We start from the raw sequence: 15,891 nt of genomic DNA on the forward strand, positions 1-15,891 counted from the left end.
CTGGTATCCCTTTTAACTCACTACTGTAACTTAGGCTGAAAGTTGTAGCACCCTAAAAATTTCATATTTTGTGCATTGAGAATGCCATTTGGATGGTGAGTTTTAACGTTTTTTACATCATGTTTTGGGCTTTGAAAATGTGTGTGCAGATTATCAGACAAAGGGTGGAAGGAGCATAGGAAATATAATTCATTCGCAGCATTCTGTATGCCACTAGGTCCTCTGTCACATACTGTAATAGTAAAGGAATTGAAACCACAGAAAGCTGAAAGCTCACGATCATTTCACCATAGGTTAAAGTCATTTCTCATATCTAATGTTATTTAGATTGTAACACTTCACTAAGTAAGTAATCTAAAACAGTTTAGGACTGAATCTCTCCACCAAAGGTGCAAGAAGCTTCTAGTTTGTTTTTCTCACCATCACTGTAACTAATCACCAGGTTATGCGCTGGTTTTCATCTTCTTCATTGGGCCATTGTTACTTGACAAGTTATCGAATCGAAACCCCACTATGCCAGGTTTAGCCATCAAGCAAACCTTTGTGTGCTCCACGTCTTTGCCATTTTGCTCCACTCATCTGATATATAGGTTTGCCCCCCTTTGCTTCCCATTTCTGCATGCAGTGGAACTCAGGTCTCAGGAGAACTTCAATTTGCTGAGTTCATATAATATGCACAGGCCCTTGTTTCAGTGGCTCTTTTGTTCTAGGGAACCCTGGGGCAGATTTACAAGGACTGGCGCATCCCTGCATATCAGCAGGGATGCGCCAGGTAAGATGCGTCACGCAAGTTTACCCTTGCGCCACTACAGATGCGCCGCATTTACAATGCAAAAACAATAATTGATGGACAGAATGCAGAACAATGTCATACATTCACCCCAGTACAGAGATCTGGGCCTAAATCCATCATTTTTTTGATCACCATGCCGTTCCAGTTTGAACCCAGCCATATGCAAATCAGTCTTGACCCTGTGCCTCATGGGAACAGTCCAGCCCGAACTGCCAAGCCAGGTCCTCCCTGGACTGGAAACAAGCATCCTAGGACCGGTTTCGGGGTTTCACCCCTCTTCAGCCAGGATAGCTTGATTCCAGTGGCATGGAGAGCAAGGGACCCACGTCTGGGCATACCCTTCCCACTCGGGGCGACAAATGCAAAAACAACAATTGATGGACAGAATGCAGAACAATGTCATACATTCACCCCAGTACAGAGATCTGGGCCTAAATCCATCATGCGGCGCATTGTGGCGCAAGGATAAACAGATGCATGATGCATCTGATGGCGTAAGGGTGGCGCATTGCTGGAGTTGTGTCGCAAGCATGACGCAACTCCAGCAATGCTCAGGGGCTGCCTATACCTAACATGCTGCGTCATGCCTTACGCCTGCTTCAAGCAGGCGCAGGGTTCTGACGCAGCGGCGTCAGAAAAGTGACTCAGTGAAATCTTGTAGATTTCACTGCGTCACTTTTCCAAGGCTTTTTCCGACGGAACGCCCAACCTGCATACATTAAACCTGACGCAGGTTTAATGTGGCGCAGGGCTTTACAACGTGATGCATCTCCCTAGATGAGTCACGTTGTAAATAAGGTGCAACATGGCGCATGGTTTACGCCGCGGGTGCGTCACAGAAGCGACGCAATGTTAAATGGTAGCGGCAGTTTCAGTTGATAATCTTTCAAGTATTTGCCCGGCGGTAATCGCCTCTCATACCACTCGATAATTTACCAATAAAAGAGGCAGGCGCCGGAGACTGGAAGGCAGGAAACAAAGTTTTATTCCGTCGGAGCAGAACACATCAGATCAGACAGCAAGGTATCGTCACGAGGTGCTCTAACTGCATCTCTGAGACCTGGTCTCTTATACACTGGTTTATTGCTTTATTACATATAGTACATTCTTGAGATTCCCTTGATGCCTGAAAGAACATCCCCTGAAGCCCCGGCTCAGATCCGATCCCACACATAGATACAGTAGAAGTTCCCACCCTACCCGCAGTGGGAGATGGCTATCGCGCAGCAGGGAATTCCGCTAATTCCCGGGGGTGTGTGCAACTGGCCGGGTCTCAGGGGGTAGGGGCTTTGATCTACTGTAATCCCTTTGAAGTGGGGTGTTTCCCTTACAGTAGGGGCAGTAAACTGCATCCGCAGGGCTAGGTGATGGCCTGGGACCAGTTCAGACAATGGGGCGTAGAGGAAGGGGGTTATCAAAGGAGAGGCATGACCATGTATGGGTTGTCGGTTGGAAGTGGTTCCGTAGCAGGGTCGCGCAGAAGGAGAGGGTTTATGGCCTGTATGAGAGAGCGGGGGTGGCCGGCGCGCGGGGGATGCTTGCAGCGCCAAGGGAAAACGCTGGCGGTCGAGAGTGAGCGGGGAGAGAGCGGGGTGCCTAAAATGGCGGCCGTGCATTCGTTGTGCGTGGCGCTGGGGAGAGGCAAGATGGCGCAGATAATGTTCAGTTTGCACGCTAAATTTCCACAGTCCTCCCTTTTAACATGTCTCGCCAGCTTGCCTAGTTTGGATCTATCCCCATAATACCCCGTACCTCCACCTCGTTCAGAGCTTTCATCCGCTCAGTTTCAAAGTCCAAAGTCTTAGGGCAGATGCAGTTCATAAAAAGCGAACATAAAGGTGGCAGACACTGAATCCCCAAGCAACATCCACATAGTAACACAATCGGTATCAGGATAAATGAAAACAGTCTCCATCCCCAACCTTTAATAGTGTCCCAAAACCAACTCCCCAGTGACCATTCTTCTTGTTCTTGATGAACCTCTGCGGACAGTCTGTGGAGATGTTCAATTGCTTTGTAGACTGAGGGTGAGTTATCCGGTACGTAGGTACAACAGCTGGACCCAATGATGCGGCATGCTCCTCCACGATCTGCCAGAACCACGTCTAGAACAAGGCGGTTCTGGAGAGCCACCAGGCGGACGGCCTGAAGCTCAGCGGTGTTGTTGGCGAGGGCGCCAGCTGTAATGTTCATTGCCGTTTCGACTGCCTGGGTTAAGTGGCGGATGGCACGGCTGTTTGCCATCGGACCCCAGAGTGGAACAAGGCCTTTGACTGCGTCCATGAACTGTGCTCCGGTGGAGTCGGCCTGCACAATGTCTTTGGCCCGTTTCTGTCGGTGATGGTTTGCTGGAGCCACATACGTCGGAGGAAGGACAAAGGCGATGTAGCAGGTGCCTCCCCAACCTTTCGGAAGCCAGGTGTAGGCCTTAGTACCACAGACGAAGTACATATTCGGGGAGGCAACAAAGGAGGGTGGGTCAACTGAGTCCAATGTTCGGGTGATGAGGCAGGAGCTGTGGCCCACCAGCTGTGCCCCCAGGCCTTCGAGGCATACAGACCCAGTGATGTTGATGACGGACAGGGCCACTGTTAGGGTGGCGGCCGTCCGTTTCCGGAGGTAAGAGAAGGTGGGTCTGGCTGGATTGTTGAACACTTGCATTTCAACTCGTTCTTTGGCAGGGATGTCCATGTGAAAGGAAGTGTTCGATCTCAGAGGGCAGAAGAGGGCAGAAGTTCTTCCAGTTTTGTTCAGCCAGAACCCATGGTAAAAGTGTGACATGGTTCTGCCGGAAGTGGCATTGTCCTTGTAGCTTTCTTGCAGGAGGATTAGCCAGGCGAGGCAGGAACCATGGACAGAAAAAGGTGAAGGGATGAAAGGGATAGAGTGTCCAGTGGCATGTGGTAGCAGTCCACAGATCCAGCAATTAGTGGCGTTGGTAGCAAGATTGTGTTGGTGGAGCAACTGCACAAAAGAGTTATTCCAGAACTCCTTACGCCTTTCTCGGAGTTGGGGTGAAAGCGAGATCAGATGATGTTCTTTCGTGGTGGTAGGTTGAACGGTGGTCAGTAATGTCTTATGAGCGGGTGTGCTCTCCTCCATGATCCAGAAGGTGACCATGAGGAGAAGGCAAAAGAGAAGGGTAATGAAAAGTGCAATAGTCTTTAAGCTGTGCATTCGGTCAGTCTTTGGGTTTCTGTAGTGGATCTTCGGACGTCCGGTTGCTTCCATCATCTTCATGTCGGGCGCTTCCATCACCTTCAAGAGACTCGGTAGCGGGCAGAACCACAGACTTTGTTTTAGTTTCTCTCCTGGTGGCCTTTTAGGTGACTAGGCTACCGTTCTGAGATTTCCACTTAGCCTGTGGTCTGCTTAGCCGAAGTTCTCTCCTTTCGTCGCAAGTTATACCCTTCTTTGGATGGCACAGTGGGATCAGGATATTCAATCAACTCAAGTGTCTCTGTATCCGGGCCGCGGTTCAGGGATGGTCGGTCTTTGTCCAGTAGTTCCTCTTGGGTGGTGATGTTGTCCGTGGTTGTCAGGGTCGGTGATACCTTCTTGCAGTGGTGTGCATGCAGCCAATTGCGTTTCCCCTCCACTCGAAGAGCTGTTCGGGTGGTGATCAGGACTTGCAGGGGGCCCGTCCACCGGGGCTCCAGACTCTTGGTGCGCTGGAAGTTACGCACTAAGACGAAGTCACCGGGTTGGATGTCGTGTTCCGGGCCCCTGGAAACATCGGGAATGGCGTGCAGCACCTGCTGGTGGATAACAGACAACGTCTTAGTTAGGTTATACAAATAGTCAGACATGAGGACGTCCGGGACGTCGTGGATGGATGATGGTTTTGGTGCAGTCCAAAGGTTCATGGGCCGCCCAAAGACGACCTCGTAGGGGGTTAAGTGGTGTTTGGTGGGGGTGGAACGCATTGATAGCAATGCTAGTGGGAGAGCGTCTGGCCATCTTAGTCCTGTGGTGGCGACTATTTTTGCTATCTTAAGCTTCAATGTGGCATTGTGTCGCTCAACCAGGCCTGCAGATTGGGGATGGAAGACCGCATGGAACTTCTGTTTTACACCCAACCCTTTTAAGATGAGTTGGATAACTTCGGCTACGAAGTGGGGGCCATTGTCGCTCCACAAAATTCGACAAAGGCCGTATCGGGGGAAGAATTCCTTCAGTAGTACTTTTGCGGTAGTCATAGCGGTGTTATCATGGGTCGGGTAGGCTTCCACCCACTTGCTGAAGGCACATACAACGACAAGCACATACTTTAAACCTTGGCACCTTTCTAGCTGGACGTAGTCCATTTGTAGGACTTCAAAGGGGTGATTGGGGACCCCAAACCCTCCCCGGGGTACAGCAGTTCCTTTCCCAGGGTTGTGTTGGAGGCATACTAGGCATTGTTGGACCAGACGTTTGGCTGAGTCTGGTATTCTGTCGTTGTGCCAGACTTTGGAGATGAGTTCGATCATGGGGGCAGACCCTATGTGCGCGGGGGAGTGTGCCATGGTCAGCATGGGGATCAAGTATGAGTCGGGTAGCAGCCATTTGTTCGAGTCTTTAGTTCGCCAACAACCGTCATCGTCCTTCAATCCTACCCGGGCCCATTCAGTTAATTCGTGTGGTGTGCTGGCTAGTTGGATATCCCTAATCGTTTCCCTAGCATCCTTCCATTTCTCAGTTTGTGACCTGGTCACGTACATACGGGTCGTGGACCTATTCTCGGCTGTGGTTCGGGCAGTAATGTCAGCTAGTGCATTTCCCTGACCTATAATGTCTGTCACCTTCTTGTGTGCCTGGCATTTGATCACAGCTAACCGTGTGGGGAGGAGGACTGCTTCGGTCAGGGCAGAGACTAGGTCTCCATGCAGGATGGGTGTGCCATGAGAAGTCAAGAATCCCCTCTCTTTCCATAAGAGCCCGAAGTGGTGAACTACCCCAAAGGCATACTGACTGTCTGTGTAAATGTTTGCGGTTGTCCCTGCTGCCAGGATGCAGGCTCGTGTGAGGGCAATTAGTTCAGCCGCCTGTGCGGATCGCTGTGTGATGCGGGCTGTCTCAACAACTGTTCGAGCTGTGGTGACTGCATAGGCAGCTGAGGTGGTGCCATCAGGGAGCTTGATGCATGAGCCATCCACCCACAGTTCTCCGTCAGGGTCCGGGAAGGCAGTATCCCGGAGGTCAACCCTACTCTTGGTTTGTTCGTCGGTGAGGGTCACGCAGTCATGTATAGGGGATGCATTGGGGTCAGCGTCAGGGAGAGGTAGTAGAGTAGCTGGATTCAGAGTGGTGCATCGTTTCAATGTGATATGGGGTGCAAGCAGAGTCAGTTCATACCCAGTCAGTCGTGCGCTAGTCAGGTGTTGAGTCTTGGTTTGGTTCAGGAGGGTATCAACAGCATGGGGTACCAATACTGTGAGGGGGTTCGAGAGCACGATCCCCTCACTTTGTCGGATAGAGACAGCAGCGGCGGCTACTGCTCGAAGGCAGGCGGGCAAGGCTCTGGCTACGGGGTCGAGAGTGGCAGAGAAGTAGGCACAAGGGCGTTGCTTAGGGCCTATGGACTGGGTTAGGACAGACAACGCACATCCCTCCCTTTCGTGGGTGTAGAGGGAGAAAGGTTTAGTGTAGTCTGGGGTTCCTAGGACTGGGGCCGAGCAGAGGGCGTCTCGTAATTCTTTGAAGGAGGATTGGCATTCGGGTGTCCAGGGGAGGGGGAAGGGGACATCCTTAGCCAGCAGGGAAAGCAGAGGCTTTATGGTGAGACTGAAGTTTGGCAACCACTGTCGACAAAAGGAAGTGAGGCCCACTAGGGATCGTACTTGCTTCTGAGTTTTGGGAACAGGGGTTTCTAGGATGGTTTGAATTCGGTCAGGGGTAAGTTTCCTCCCGTCTTTGGATAGTAGGTGGCCTAGATAAGTTACCTGGGGCTGGCAGAATTGCAATTTCTTTCTGGAGACCTTGTGACCGTTCTCCGCAAGGAAGCGGAGGAGGTGAATGGTGGCTGTGACGGCAAGAGGAGTGGTGTCGGCCGCCAAAAGAATGTCATCGACGTACTGTATCAATACCACTCCATCGGGCAGTTGGACTGCATCCAGTTGCCTCTTGAGGGCTTGGCTGTAAATACTGGGACTCTCAGTGTAGCCCTGGGGTGCCCTGCAGAATCTGTACGAACGGGCTTTTAAAGTGAAGCCGAACAGGTAGCGGCTGTCTGGGTGGATGGGGATGGAAAAGAATGCGTTCTTGAGGTCAATAACAGTAAAGATGGTGGCGGTGGATGGAATCAGGGTGAGGATGGTGGTGATGTCTGAGACTACGGGGTACTGGGGTATGACTACTTTGTTAACCTCTCGCAAGTCAACAATGAAACGGTAGGCTTTCTCATCCCCCTCGCCTTGCTTCTTTACAATGGGTAGGATAGGGCTGTTGCAAACATTACTCACTACTTCTTCTACCACTCCTGCCTCGACCAGGGACTCGATGATTTCCACCAATGCCCTCTCGCCTTCGGGTGATATCCGATACTGTGGAAGCTTTGGGAGCACTGCGTCCGGTCGGACGGTTATGTGTACCGGGTCGATCACCATGCGCCCTACATCTGAGTCGGTTTTAGCCCATAGATGTGAAGGTAATGTGTCGAGTAGGGACATATCAGCATCGGTTATAGAGAGCATACGCCGAGTGTGACAGGGTCTGGACAGATCTGGGTTATCGTGTAGGATGACTCGAACTCCGTCTGGGGAGCATCTGATAGTGGCTCGAAAATGTTTTAGCAAATCAAGTCCCATAATAGCATCGGGGGTGTTGGAGGAGAGCAGAAAGGTCGTGTCAGTGGTGTTATCTTCTAAGTCAAAGGAGATTGGTGCTGATAAGGGGTTAGTGGAGGGCGTTCCGTCAAAGCCTATTGAGGTTACGTGTGAGCCAGACAAGGGTGCCCTAGGAATCAGTCGTTTAGATAACGCACTACGTGTCGCCCCAGTATCTACCAGGAATGGAGATTTTGTGCCCAAGACCTTAGCGGTGACGTAAGGACCTTGCTGGTCAACACGGAGTTCGACTGGATCCCTCCCTTGCCCCTGGCGGTCCTATGCGAAGTCATGAGTGCTCTCATAGTCGGACTGCTGACACTGGTTTTGGCGGGGGCGATCAAAGGTGTTTGGTCTGCCTGGCCTGTCGTTGATGGTGTTGTTCGTGTGCCCTCGTCCCTGTCCTCTATTTCTGTGGTCGTATGCTGCGTCTCTGGGGTCCCTATTCTTGTTTATTTCCAGAAGGACCGGGCACTGGGATTTCCAGTGTCCGAACCCTCTACAGAACGCACATTGATTTCCATCTAAGTCTCTCCGTCCGTTGTAGGGTGTAGGTGTATGGTCTCTAGGGGGTAGCTTTCTAGGGGCGGTTGGTTGGTAATTCTCTTTTGGGGGTTCCCTTCCTATGGTCACCCCTTGCAACTGCGCTATCATCACCCTCTCCTTTAATTCCTTTTTCTTCTTCTCTGACGCCCTATCGTTCTCGTTCTTCTGATTTTCGTAGTATTGGGCCATCTGGAGAATTGCTGCGGGTTTGGAGGCTGCCCAACTACTCTCGCTGGTCTGTAGCTTCTGGGAGACTTCTTGAGACAGACCCTTTACATAATTCTGGACAAAGAGGTGGTGTCCGGTTGCGGTGGTCATGTCTTGGCCACTGTAATCGGAAAACACAGTCTCGAATCGGGAGAAGTATTCAGACACATCCTCCTGGGGTTTCTGGCGGCAAGCCGTCACTATCGACCAGTCTACCTTTCTTTCTGGGATTAAAGTCTTCAGCTTTTGTACAATCTTGTCTGGGAGCTCTAAGATGGCTTTCGGGGGTTTCTGTCCAGGTTCTCGCTGTTTATCTATGGTATCGAGTTGTACCCAGGTATATCCGAACGGCTCAGCGTGGTCAACTTTCCGGATTTGTTTCCACACATCAGCCGGCAGACATAGCCCAAAGAACAAGTCGATATCTGCTAACGTCATTATCGTTGAGCCTAAGGCTGTGCCTAATTCAGTGTAGAAGGCAGTCGGGTTCTTTCTCAAGTCGGGTAGGGTCTTTCTAAAGGTCAAAATATCTTGCCGGTCCCACGGCTGGTAGACCCAGTTATATACAACCCTTCCCTTCGCATCTTGGTGGTTGATGTCGTCGTGCGTTCCCTGACCCCGTGGGGGGACCCAATAGGGGGCAGCTTCTTTAATGGGCATCATGGCATCGGCCCTTCCTCCCTGGGGCTTAGTTGCTATGGGGGTTTCTGTTTTGGTTGTCTGTCCATGTTCTTTAAGGTGTCGGTAGACCTCGAGTGTACGAGTGAAGAGGTTCGTTACATCGCCCTCTCTTTCTTCCCCAATGTCTACCTTCCTATATAGGGCCGCTAGGCCTTCGGGACCTTTATCGTGGTACCTATCCTCATATGTATTCAGGGTGTGATAACAGAGCCGTACGACGAAGTGTCGTCTGCGGCTGTCGGCATACGATTTATACACGTCCGTTATATACTCCTCACTTTCTTTTCGCTCCACCAGCGTCCCTACTATCTTGTCAATTCCTGCTCGTTCATCTTTAGTTAACCGATTCATTCTGGTGGACTCTTTCTTTCCTATCTCATGGTCGTCTAGCGTTGTAGTCGACGTTAGGTTCAGTACAAGAGGCTCAGCCGGCGCGGAGGCCGTGAGGGCCGAGGCCCCTGTACTGCTTTCGTTCGTGTTCGGGGGTTGTGGGTGTTGCACTACCGATTGGGAGGGTGCATACGGAGGGGGCATGTAAATGGTCGGGGGACCTAACAGTAATTCGTCATTCGTTTGCTGCTTGGAGGACAATACAGGGTAGAGCAAAGAAGGGGTCCTAACAGCGTACTGGCCTGAGGTTTCGGGCTCCTGTCTTAGTTTAGTTTCCCTTCTCTCCTTTATGTCTTCTTCTAACTTTTTAGCGGCTAGGTGAGCTGCCTTTCGTAATTCCTTTTCTGCTTTTACTTCTTCCCTCTTTTTCCGTTGCGTCGCTTCTTTGCGCCACATGCCAATACTGTCAAGCATAGTAGGCGTCGTCTTATTGCTACGCAGAGCTACTTCTAGCGCTTCTATCTTGCGGTCGTCGAAGGATCCCATCAGTGGCCACTGACTTTCGGGGTCCTTCTTGGTATATTTATGCCACAGCTTGCTATAAGCTACGGCGACTAGTCCATATTTAGTGAACATGTCCTTATTAGGGGTGCCTTCCAGTGGAGCCGGATGGTTCACCTCTAATAAGCGGTCCGGGCAGAACCAACTACCAATCAGTGGGGAGAAGATAGGCATGACGGGTTTCAACGGGGACAAAAGTCAGCACTACCTATCTTTTCACTGCTTGCAAAGACTAGACAGAATATCTCTATTCTTCGTTATTTGTAAGCAGAGAATACCTCCAAAGAACCAATATCGAACAACTAGTGTTCGGACAATCAATCAATCAATCAATGGGGAGATAAAGATAGGCACGACGGGTTTCAACGGGGACAAAAGTCTGCGTTACCTACCCTTCACTATTTGCAAAGACTAGACAGAATATTCCTATTCTACGTTATTTGCAAACAGAGAATATCTCAAAAAGTACTATTCTTCAAAACAATCAATGTTCGGACAATCAATCAATGGGGAGATAAAGATAGGCACGACGGGTTTCAACGGGGACAAAAGTCTGCGTTACCTACCCTTCACTATCTGCAAAGGGAGAGAGAGAGAGTATTTCTACTCCTCCCCGTTTGTAGACAGCGAATATCTCAAAGAGAACAATCAATGAGCATAATCAATGAGCAATACTAGTATTCAAACAATCAATCAATTATTTCGCACTTTTGTCGTATTTCACGACCTTACCCGGACCGCGTGGACAGTTTCTCGTCTTCCGCCTCCAGCGCCCGATCGTCCTCTATTCTCCGTATTTGCCGCGGCACTCCTGATGGTTCCCAGTCAGGACCGTAGATCACTCGAGAGAGGTCTGCTCGGAACCAGTGAAGTTCGGATGATCGGCTGCCAGACGAGGGTCTATTGGGCAGGAGCTCTCCCGATCGTTGCAGTCGTTCACTCTGTCGTCGGGACCTCTCCCACTGGATCCACGTGTCGCTGATGGGCCCCACGTGGGCGCCAATTGTTAAATGGTAGCGGCAGTTTCAGTTGATAATCTTTCAAGTATTTGCCCGGCGGTAATCGCCTCTCATACCACTCGATAATTTACCAATAAAAGAGGCAGGCGCCGGAGACTGGAAGGCAGGAAACAAAGTTTTATTCCGTCGGAGCAGAACACATCAGATCAGACAGCAAGGTATCGTCACGAGGTGCTCTAACTGCATCTCTGAGACCTGGTCTCTTATACACTGGTTTATTGCTTTATTACATATAGTACATTCTTGAGATTCCCTTGATGCCTGAAAGAACATCCCCTGAAGCCCCGGCTCAGATCTGATCCCACACATAGATACAGTAGAAGTTCCCACCCTACCCGCAGTGGGAGATGGCTATCGCGCAGCAGGGAATTCCGCTAATTCCCGGGGGTGTGTGCAACTGGCCGGGTCTCAGGGGGTAGGGGCTTTGATCTACTGTAATCCCTTTGAAGTGGGGTGTTTCCCTTACAGTAGGGGCAGTAAACTGCATCCGCAGGGCTAGGTGATGGCCTGGGACCAGTTCAGACAATGGGGCGTAGAGGAAGGGGGTTATCAAAGGAGAGGCATGACCATGTATGGGTTGTCGGTTGGAAGTGGTTCCGTAGCAGGGTCGCGCAGAAGGAGAGGGTTTATGGCCTGTATGAGAGAGCGGGGGTGGCCGGCGCGCGGGGGATGCTTGCAGCGCCAAGGGAAAACGCTGGCGGTCGAGAGTGAGCGGGGAGAGAGCGGGGTGCCTAAAATGGCGGCCGTGCATTCGTTGTGCGTGGCGCTGGGGAGAGGCAAGATGGCGCAGATAATGTTCAGTTTGCACGCTAAATTTCCACAGCAACGGCGGCGTAAATGTGTCGCAGGGGGCTTGTATATCTGTCCCCTTGATCTTTAGGCTCTTGGGCAAGAACAATCCAACATCCCTTTTTAGGTCTGACTTTGGTGTCTTGAGCACTCATGTAAATAAAAAAAATCCAAAATAAATAATCTACACAAATATACATAGATAAAAGGGCTTTGGGTCAGCCATCTTTATGCAGTGGTCTGTGCACTGATCTTGATTCTGCCTACCAAAGCATGCACCATGGGGCACAGGGTCAGCCCACTTCGGCCATTGGTTTTCATACAATCTTGGCACGGCATTTTTGTTGATCGCATTAGCACATCTGCCTAAAAGGAAGTTGTTGAAATAAGTCCAAGAAGCCAAGTAATTGGATTAAAGACGTGGGTTTATTTATCAAACAGTTCCTCAAATTGCCAAGCCTAACGCTCCTCAGCCAGAAGTGCCAACATTCTAAGGTGCACTCCTGTTCGCATTCTAGGGCAGTACCATTGGCTACAGTTGGAAGGGTGGACCATACCAAGTTGGGAAACTGAAAGTAGAAGAGGGAGGGAAAGATAAAGATGTGTAGGGATGAAACCTGAAATATAGAGGAAGATCATAACAGAAGTGCACTTCAGTGCCAGTGCGGGTGAGCCAATCTTTACTGAGCCAATGCATTTTTTCCTTTTTTATTCTTTCTTGTGTATTTAAACTATATCTTCAATTTACAGTAATTCAAACTCAAAAGTACAATTACTTTGAGACAGTAAAAATATTTTTCTGTAATGTTCACTGTGGTGTTTCCAAACCTGTTCTAATTATACCTGCCTACAGGAAAGCACTTTTGCACTTCTATAAAAAATTATATTAAATGACTGATATTCTGTTTTATTTTAACCTTTAATTGCAAGAATAAGGGTGCCACATTTAGGCCACAACATCTTTTTAATCCCTAGAGGGCCTACTCAGAAATGTAGATATGTATCTGAATCACCAATATTCTCTATTACCAACATTCTTCGTGACATTTTTTGTTTTTCACTTCAACCTACATTCCAGTTCACACGACCATTTGTAAAGCTTTCTTTTTTTTCATAAGGGATTATTTTCATTTTTTTTTCTCCTCTTGCAGTCTTCTGGGGCAACTTCTCTCCTAGAACTAGTTTTCCTTGAAAAATCTTTCTTAACAATGTGAGTGCTTCCCTTGAGTGCTTTTACTTGTCCACCGTTCTTGTGTCTTTCTTTCACGTGCCTCAACCTTTTATCTGTCCAATAGTAATTCCATTTGCAGAGATGATCAATACAAATGCATTTATGGAGAGTTCAGACATAATATACACTGGATTCGTCAGTATATTTCAGTATGTCGAGGATTCACATTATAAATCCTGCCTACCGGCCTAGAGGGAATAGTTCTGAGCTCTACACTGCAGTCAGGCAGTGTCGCAGAGTGAACATTTGCCAGACTAGCCTATCACACGATGGTTCTTCCTCGGCTCTACTAGCCTTTCCAGGCAGTGAACTATCAGGATCAGTCCCACCCACTTCTGCTTTTACCTTACCTGTTCTCTAGTATTAGAAAAAAGAGCTGTGGGCCAGATGTACAAATACAAAAAGCGAATTGTAAATTAATCAAATATTTTCGGCTCACAAAATTAAACTCAGTAGATGGCAACAAGTGTACGATGCTAGTCCCTTGAACATTCAAATCCCAAAGGGTTTGCATTGGTAAAATAAGGTATTCTTGCATTCGCACGTGCTGATGACATCTTTCGCATGCCCAGTCCACAAACATGCTCAGTCGCATTTGTAGTAATAGAGACGAGCAAGCAGGCGCAGCAGGGAGCCCAAACGTTCTGTGCAAATAGACCACAGTTTACCCTGGACAGCAATGTTGATTCTGGAGATGGGGAGAGTCAGGGAAAGAGGAAAAAGAGAAAAAGTGAGTTAGAAGATTGTCCTCTGGTCCTCTTGACTGATGATGGCTGAGCATTGTAAAGTTTTATGAATAAATCCTTGCTCAGACAAGAAACGGGGTAGATGTAAATATTGTGGTGGGTACAAAGCCTTGTTGATGCAGGTTACTGTGGGAGTGGTAAGATAGGGTGTGTGATGTGTAGGCACATAGTAAGGAAGGGTTTGCTCGGCACCTGGTGAAAGCCTCTAAGACAAATGCACGAACCTTTGACAACACCAGTGTACACTCTTGTGGGGAGCACCCTGCTATCTGAGGATGCTGTGTATTCTACACCAGTCACATCCACCAGGAACCACACAAAGTATAAGGTTGTCTATGGCAAAGTGAGCATGACACATTTGACGCCATGGTAAGAAAATGTAGTTCGCACTGAAAATTTACTTAGTACAGCTATTTATATATTATACAGCTTTGGCGACTGTATTCCAACGCAATAATTCTTAACCTTCTAGTGAACATGGGCAAAGTGGCCAAGCACAAGTTGGAGTGAGTTGCACTCTAGCACTACCCAAACAGGCCTCCCCAGGATCGACTTGTGTCTCTACATCTAGCCGAACTGCCGGTGGCCCCAAAGCAGCAGACGTCAGCAAGCATAGTGGTGGTGCCCAGAATCAATGGAGGATCCGTCCACAGCAGATGGCAGTGGGAGAGTATTGCGGCCGACAAGCTGTAGCCCTGTGTAAGATGGAGGCACTGTGAATGTGACGTGGGCAAAGGGGAGAGGTCCAATGGTCTCAGTCAACCCAGGGACCTCTCCTGGGGGTGGAATTGTGGACATTGTGGGGGCAATTGAGTTGAATAGAAAGCATGGGCAGGACACCTGGGTGTAGCGTGTTTGCAACCCCGGCTACTGCAAGGAATCATTAAAGGGTTATGTGCAAATTGAATCTGTGCCAGCTGCTGCAATAACCCCAAAGATAAAGTAAACATTACCACAATGGTGAGATCAAAGGAGCGGGTAGGGACAGCTTAAGGAGAGGAATGCAGACATACATGCCTATGGAAATGCTGAGGCCAAAGTCATGCTGAAATATGTGGAAACAGCCCTAGACAGGCTCACCAAAAAATCTGACACTATATGGCAAGCCATTCTGGAAACCTATGGCCTGACGCCGTGCTCCAGAACTCGCTACTGACCACGCTGCTCTTTAAGGGTACCTGATGGTTTCTTGATACACAAGGGAAACTGGAGAGACTACAATTCTTGTCTCATGGATCGGGACTCGGATCAAAACTTGGAAATATGATAAATATATATATATTTGTTGAGGACACAATGATTCCACAAACACAACACCATTGTCCTAGATGCTACGCAGTAGGCGCCGATTTAGCTCATATGTTGTGGTCATGTCCTCACCTAGGGGGATTTTGGGACTCGGTCAGACGACATATATCTGCAGCCATACAGAGGGACATGACCAACACTATGTAGGAATGTATCCTGGGCCTTCATAAGTCCCCCTCGAAACACAAGGTACAATATAGATTTGCAAATCTGTCGTTAATCCTAGCAATACGAGCCGTCACCATGCGATGAAAGTCCAAGAAACCACCCCCGTACATATGTGGCATAGCGAATTGCTCAGATGGGGTAGTGCAGAAAGTGCGGCCCTAAGGCGAGAGGAGGCCAAAGGATTACGTAAAACCCCGATAGCATTGGAGTGGGATGCAATGTTAGAATCTCTTAAAACGCAGGAGGTGGACGTTGTGGAATCTCGTAGTAGTTCACAATAATGTAAGTGGATCCCAAAAACCCATCTCGAACATGTTACTAATGCTAGCAAGACTATAATTCACTGACTAAGGCTGACTAGTGCGTCATTTCGCACCAGAACTGTTGTTGGTTTGAAAGTGAAGATGCCTGCCGGGGTCTGAGTATCCAGCTGTCCTAAGATGTTATTTTCATGAAGATAAAGGACTGAAGGGAGGGGGGAAGGGAATTTAGTTGGGAAGTTATGCTTATTATTGCAGACTATGACACGATGGGATGCGAGATGCATACCCGACTGGGTAGTCATGAATAACTGGGCATTGTTATAGGTATTTTTGATAATACTAGTGCAAATTATTCACGAGATATGCGGATAATATGTATAGATGCTGATGGCACTCTTTTAAGTTGCATGACAGATTTATTAAAAGTGTTACAAATACTATAA

This window comes from Triturus cristatus, chromosome 11 (assembly GCF_964204655.1).
Source record: "Triturus cristatus chromosome 11, aTriCri1.1, whole genome shotgun sequence".
Classification (NCBI taxonomy): Eukaryota; Metazoa; Chordata; class Amphibia; order Caudata; family Salamandridae; genus Triturus; species Triturus cristatus.